General features: G+C 33.6%; 1 long non-coding RNA gene across 1 annotated transcript; it reads left to right on the forward strand.

Moving 5' to 3' along the window:
- The first annotated feature begins 126 nt into the window (after positions 1-126).
- On the forward strand, positions 127-5,421 carry LOC104244916 (uncharacterized). The gene is made up of 2 exons (XR_715614.2): positions 127-815; positions 2,605-5,421. It is a non-coding gene; the product is annotated as an uncharacterized lncRNA (long non-coding RNA).
- Positions 5,422-7,879: the final 2,458 nt, after the last annotated feature.

Raw genomic sequence — 7,879 nt, forward strand, 5'->3', positions numbered from 1 at the left:
AGCAACGTAAATATTTTTGACTTATTTTAGATTCCTAATTTTAAAAAAATTTCTTACTCAGTCAAGTATAATTACATAAACTGGAATGAAGAGAAGATTTAAGGATAAATAAAGATCTTACAAAATTTAAATATGAAGATTTCATTTTTTAAACATACTAAAAGAAAATATATCATATAAAATCACATATGGAGCATTTTTTTGTTACTTTTAAAATTTTTCCTTTTTACTCTTTGTAAAAGGAATTTAAAGGTAACGGGTGGCTTTGGAGAGTGAAGGAGGGAACATGGATGATCGAAAATGAGAAGGTGTCGATGAAATTGAAATTTTGTACTTAAAAGTGGTATAAGTTGAAATTGCAAAAGAGAGTTTCTTTCCGGCCTAAGTTTCGGCGATGCATTTTTTCTCTCAGTGCATGGTAGCTTAACGTGTGCATCCATAGGGAAGAGGGCACGAATTCCACCTCAGAAAGCACTAATGGTGCAAGCGTCGTCATTGTTGGTAACTACAAATCAAGGAAGGAAAGGAAATCAAAACAAATTTGATGTGGTAGTGAATCGGTTACCGAGGGGTAAGGAAAACACACAACTGGAGGAACAATTGAGGGACGAAGAGACCGATTCACATGTAAAAGTGCAAAAGGAATGGGCTAAAATAGTTCAATCGCCGTCGAGCAATCGCAATTTGTCTTTGGGCAGAGGAAGTGGAGGAAGTAGAAGAGACAGTGCCTAAAAGGTCAATTTGGGACAACTTCAATATCGGGAAAATCTCGAATGCCGGTTTCAAAATGAAATACATCGCTCCTGAAACCCACGGTAAGTCTTCTATTTGTGTACTTGACGTTGAAGATATAAGTTCTGAGCTAGATTACTGAAAGTTGACAGTAGTTTGCTATGTCCTTGGGACACCCCCCCCCCCCCCTTTTTTTGTTGTGCTAAGTGGATACATTCAGAGGTTGTGGGCAAAGCATGGAATCAACAAGATTTCTATGTTGGAGAATGAAATTACATAAGTTCGATTTGATTCAGATGAGGGGAAAATGAAGTGATACAAGGGGAAATTTATCATTTCGATAATAAAACATTTATAGTTAAAGCATGGAATTCGGATATGAAATTTACAAGAGAATAACTACTTACAGTTCCTATATGTATCAAGCTACCCGGCCTTCAATTCAAATACTGGAGTCCTAAGGTCCTAAGCAAAATAGACAGTTTAATTAGGAAATCACTTCTTATGGATCACAATACTGAGAAAAAAATGGGGCTCAGTTTGTCTAGGTTATTGATAGAGGTAGAAATGCATGCTAAGCTTCTTGATGTGATAATGTTCAGGAATGAGAAGGGAGTACTATTAGAACAAAAGGTCCAATATGATTAAAAAACCTACATTATGCAATTTATGCCGCAAGTATGGGCACTCCGAAGAGGAATGTAGAAAGAAGAAGGTTACAAAATCTGGATCACCAAAACAAAGAGAACATGTGAGGAAGGAGAAACCAGAAGAACAGAAGGAGAAACAAAGGGTGGATATTGAAGAGGCAGGGAATCAAGAGAAGATACACTATGTTAAAGCAGTAGCCATGACTGGGGGGGAGGGGAATGACACTTACTGAATCATCTACCAACTTAGTGAAGACTCAAAATGTGCAGAGTGGGTGACCAATTGATCAGACCACATGGTGGATTACTCTAGTGAAAGTAAGAAAGCAGCAGTTCAGACAAAACTAGCAAATGATCAATAAATATTCATTCCAAGTTCTTGACAAGGAAAGGAATAATACTCAGATTCAATCAACTCAGTTGAAAATGAGGGAGGCTAGCTTATTTCTCTCTCAGTAAATGGTTAGTCTTTTAAGTTGGAATGTAAGGGGCCTCAATGGCCATAATAAGCAGAAGGAGGTCAGACTCCTCTGCAATGAACAAGAAGTAGGACTAGATGGTTTATTATAAACAAATGTCAAAGCTAATAAGATTGAGGGTCTAGGAAACAAATTGTTTGCAGGCTGGCAATATGTCACAAACCTAAAACATCATTACAATCGTAGAATTTGGATTACTTGGAGGCAAGATTATTATCATGTAACTCCTGTTACTAGTTCAGCACAAGCAATTACTTGCAAGGTGAGGTATACTCCTATGTAGGTGATATTTATGCTGACCTTTGTGTATGCTTTTAACCAAAGGGCAGAAAAGAGGGAATTGTGGAGCTATTTGGAGAATTAGAGTATAGGGTGTAATATCCCTTGGTTAGTCCTAGGTGATTTCAACTCAGTGTTGCACCAGGAGCACAGAATTAGAGGGAATCCTATAACTTTAGTTGAGATGCTGGACTTTCACACTTGTGTAGAATCATGTGGACTGCTAGAACTTCCAACTCATGGTAGTCAATATTCATGGAATGATAAACAAGGAGATCAAAGGTGTTTACAAAAATATACTGGGCTTTTGCTAACAATAAGTGGTTAATTGACATGCCTGCCTATGCAGCCATATTTCTGCTTGAAAGCATAAGTGAACACTACCCAATTAAGCTATGCTGAATACTCCTCCTAGAGTAAGGAAGCCATTTCAATTTTGTAATATTTGGTCGAAACATTTTCAGGTTGCTGATAAAGTGAAAGAGGTATGGTAAGTCCAATTATATGGATGTAAAAAGCTACAAGTGGTAAAGAAACTTAAGTTACTAAAAAGGAAACTGAAAGAGCTGAATGGGCAACATTTCAGAAACATTCTAACAGAGGCAAGTGAAGATAGGAAGCTCCAGTTCTGGCTCATAGATCTTTGCAAGCCAACCCTTTGGATCCAGTGCTTCAGCAAGATGAAAAAGTGAAGTATCAGAAGTACATGCAATCATCTTATCTGGTTGAGTTGTTCCTGCAACATAGAAGCAAGGCAACATGGATCAGACTAGGTGATGACAATACAAAATATTTTTTCTCAGTTATAGGGATAATACATAAGATGCATCCTGTACTTGTGCAGAAAAATCAGTTTCACACTTAACCTTTACGGGCGTTCTTTTTCCATCTTATACTTGTTCGAAGTGATTTAAAACCTCCCCGAGACATATACAACCAGTCGCACAGTAGAAGGTGTTGCACCCTCTCCCTATGTCTTGACCACATATTACCACACCAGATTCACTTTGATTTAACTTCTTCTTCTTTTTCTAAAATTTTTTTTACTCCTTTTCCTTATTCTTTTATTTATAAATTTGCGTCTCTTTCCTTATATTTGTTCTGAAAATCTCTTCTCTCAGACTCCCTTCATACTCTTTACTCCAATCAAATTTTTTAAATTTAGATAAATAGTTTTCAGGTTAATTACGATTTTTGGCATTGTAATACCAAGAGGAAATGGGTTGAGAAGAGAGATATGAACGTGCTTGGAGTTTGACCGGAGAAAATGAAAGCTCGCCCACGTCGGAGGAATTTTTTCGGCCAACATCTGGTCGGATTTTATAGATTAATTGACTTTTTCCATGTTAAATCATTTTCATGGGTTTTCATTAATCAAATATGAAAATACAGTCGATGATTTTTGCACTCTTTGATTAATTTTCCATCTTAATTTTCTGTAAGGAAGAGGAAAGGGGATCGACATCAATGGAGGTTTTGCTGATAGAAAAATAAAAGGATGAGGAGAGACAAGAAAAGTTGGGGAAAGAAAAGGAAAAAGAAAAAGAAAGAAAAGAGGGTCACGCCTAATTAAGTTAAGTGTATTAAATACATAATATCCAATAAATATTTGATACGTGTACAATTTAATGAGTTTTAAACCTTTTTTGGGCTCTTCACTCGCTTTTAAGAAGATTTCTTTTTTCTCGTTGCCACGTCATCTTTCAGGGAGGTATTAAATTCACTTCGGACAAGTATAAGGAGGTAATGGGACGCCCATAAAGGTTAAGTGTGAAACTGATTTTTCCGCACAAGTACAGGATGCATCTTATGTATTATCCCTTATAAAATTAGGAAGATGCAACAAGTTATTACTCAGCTACATGATAAGAATAATAGGGTGCAAACAGAATCTAATGCTATAGCTGGAATACTGGTGGAGTACTATGAAGAACTATTGGGGAGGAAGGATACAACAAGAATAAAAGCTCATACAAGATTGTTGAAGAATGGTCCAACACTGAGCATAGAGTAACAAATTGAGTTAGTAGAGCCTTTCACAGAGAGGGATGTTAAAGAAGCTATGTTTGGAATAGATAATAATAAGAGTCCTTGTCCGGATATATATAAAAGTAGATTTTATAAAAAGCTGCATGGGAAATAATAGGCAAAGACATAACTGAAGCAATGTTAGAGTTAAATTTTAACAATGGAAAATTGTTGAATCAAGTGAATGCTACCATGGTTTCCTTGATTCCAAAAGTCAAAGTTTCGGAAAATGCTAGCTAGTAATAGACCCATCTCTTGTTGTAATGTATTGTACAAATATATCTCCAAGATGCTCTGTACTAGATTAAAGATGGAAACCACTCATTTAGTAGCTGATAACGAAGCAACATTTGTTACAAGGAGGTCATTGGTTCACAATGTACTTATTTGCCATGATTTGTTAACGCACAATAATAGGAAGACCTCTCCTAAATGTATGATGAAAATTGATCTGAGAAAGACATGAGAAAGACATATGATATGGTTAGTTGGGACTTTATTGAAGAGGCAATGGAAGATGGTCGATTGGTATTTGAATAGGACATACAAACTAAATTCATCAGGAAAATATTCAGTGAGCAAGAGTTACTTAGCCATGAAGACTAACATGTCTAAAGTTCCAGAAGTTGGCTTGATTTGGATTTCAGTGTTGCAACCTAATCACAGAGTTATTGTTTGGTTGGCAGCTCAAGACAAACTACTCATAAAAGAAAGATTGGTGAAGCTGCATATACCAGTGGAGGACACTAGTTGCTGCCTATGTGAAGTTGTACGTATGGAGACACAACAACACCTATTCTGTGAATTTAGCTGGATAGAAGCCATCATGGAATTAAAGCTTAGCAAACTGGATTGGAGTAACTATCGGGAAGCTAGGAGTCATGTATAGTTTGTAGTGGATCAAACCCAGACACCGGAAACAATTCGAAAAGGAAGTGATCATTGCAATATGGGGGGCTACAATCTACCATACATAGACTGTTAGAAACTGGATGCTCTTTAAAGGAACAAATATAAATAGGTATTTTATAATTGCACAGATAAAAAGAGAGATCACAGAAAGAGAGTAAATTTGCTAAGAGGATCAAAGAGAGCTCATAGATGTAGTTTACTAATTAGGAAATTATGTAAATAGTTTTGTTTGGGGCCTTAACAACCAAATTGGTTTCTTAGGTGCTCTATAGGTATATTGTTTTGTTTTTGTTTATGGTAATTTTCACAGTTGTTACCAACAAAAAAAGTTGAAATTGCAACGACTGTGCTTCAATCCACTTAATTATTGAAATTGCTTGTTATTTTGTTTTTGCATATTGAATGCTATATTGTGCAAAGATCCTTTTTATTAATTTGTATCAAACAATTCCTAAAGATTGGCTGGAAAGCTTAAATTCCTTGAAAATATAATTATATATGGATGTTTTAATTTACAATAGGAGTGTAAAAAAAATCACATATTCGTAATTTTGGTACTTCAAATTTTGAACATTTAAGATTATTTTGTTTTCAAGTATCAATGTGTAGATTTTCTTTCAGACTTTCATATAATAAATACTATTTGAAACAAAATAATAATCCATTTAACTGTTTGTTTGTTTCAACAAAATTTTGTATTTACTTGAGTTTTCTCATAGTACTATTTTTGCAAAAAGATTTTTTCAGAAAAACTATTTTCTTGCAATTTGATTTTAGGATGCACTTCTAAACAAAAGTTCTTTCTTACACTGGTTAATTTTCAAAATCTACAATCATGGGACTTTTTATTTTGCAGACTTTTTTCTCATGAAACTTTATTCAAAATGTCTGAAGTTCCACTGATATATACAAAATAGAATTTCCTTCAAGTTCCTTTTAGTTTACTGCATTGTTAAAAAAGATATTAGGAAGCTACGGTTTGGCCATAAATTTTTTTTACTTTTTTTCGAGAAAATATTTACTTTTTTTCGAAATTAGTAGGCGTTTGGACATGAATTCCAAAAAAAAAATTAATTTGGAATTTCACTAAAATTTGAATTGAAGAAGAAGTTTTTGGTTATAATTTTTGCAACATATTTGAATGTCTCTTTTTCAAAATATTTTACAACTAAAAATTAGCAACCTTCCCATTTTCAATTGAAAAACTGATTCTCACTAGTTTTTCAAATTTAAAAATGCATTTTCAGTGAAATTGAAAAAATTGTAATTTGATAACGAAACACTATTTTGAAAAAAATAATTCTTTGGACATACAAAAAATTTGCTTTTTTCCAAAAAAAATTGAAAACAATTTTTGGTTATCCATATCTTACCAATTTCACTTGAAAATGCATTTTCACTACTTTTAAATTTTACAAATTTACCCTATACTTTTAAAATGACCCCATCAATTATTAACCTACAACTACCCACATGTTTTTCCTCGACTATCAGATGAAGTTACTGCAGCGGATAATGAACTATTTTCTTGTGACGACTACCATGTTGCTAAACAATAGAATGTTTAATTGTTTATTTCAAGTAGTATAATTAAATTGGGACGATTTTGATATTTTTTACAAGTTATGGGGTATAAATCATATTTCATGGTTTTACAAAAAAAAAAACATTCAATATGTTGCAAAAATTATAACCAGACACAACTTCTTCTTCAATTCAAATTTTAGTGAAATTCCAAATTTAAAAATTTATTTTGGAATTCATGGTCAAACGCCTACTTAGTATTTGGCCATATTTTTTCAATTTTCACTTGAAGATAAATTTCTGAATTTTTCGAAAATTGAAAAACTCCAAAAAACTGTCTTTCAAAATTTTTACTTAGATTACTTACAAAAATTAAAAAATAACCCAAAATCGTATTCATGTCTAAACACAACTCTAATTTTCAAATACTATTTTTAATTATTTTAATTTTTTTTTTACTTTTTTCAGAAATTTTACAATTATTATGTCCAAACACGCCCACTTATTTTCTACTAGTGCTTGAGCATGTCAGAGAAATCAATTCTATCCCAACTTTTATAAAATAAGGAGTAGAGAGAATAACATTTAATGAAAGTGTACCAAATTTAGTCATAAATAATGCAACAAAACATTAATAAATGTCCTTGTTCTGCAAAAAGCGATGCCTCTCCCTAAACGGCGAAACAGCACTAAATTTGTACATTTTCTTATCTGACTGGCACGTGGCTATGACGTGATCCAGGTTGTATTCCTCCATAGATCCATGGTAAAAAAAATATTTTCCATTCAAGTCAGTATTTGAGAAATGACTAAACAAAAAGCAGCCGCATTTGTCGGCGCGTGTTCATAACTCTCGGCCGGCGGTTCTCCGGGAGGATATCGGGTCTGAATCAAGCAGGTTATAAGGTGACCACTACTTCACAAATTTTAGTACAAGGAAAGGTCCTGCTGCTCTGTTGTGATGAATGCTGTCTAAAGAAGGAAGAAATGTACCACATTAATGACATCAAACTCCACTTGCCTCGTTTCTGGATGAGTGAATTTATTGAGGTGTATTTAGTAGAGACTATTTGTTGGTCTTATTTTATGCTCCATTATCTCTTATTTGACATGTATACTAAAAATAGATTTTTATTTTTATTTATTATTTTACGCATATAAAGAGAAGGCAAAGTTTTTTTTCATGGTATACCCACTGTATTTATTACTCATTTCAAATCATTTTTTCAAATCCAAAAAAATATGCATTAATTAATATGGGTATCATGGTAAATT

This window comes from Nicotiana sylvestris, chromosome 2, assembly GCF_000393655.2.
Source record: "Nicotiana sylvestris chromosome 2, ASM39365v2, whole genome shotgun sequence".
Taxonomy (NCBI): Eukaryota; Viridiplantae; Streptophyta; class Magnoliopsida; order Solanales; family Solanaceae; genus Nicotiana; species Nicotiana sylvestris.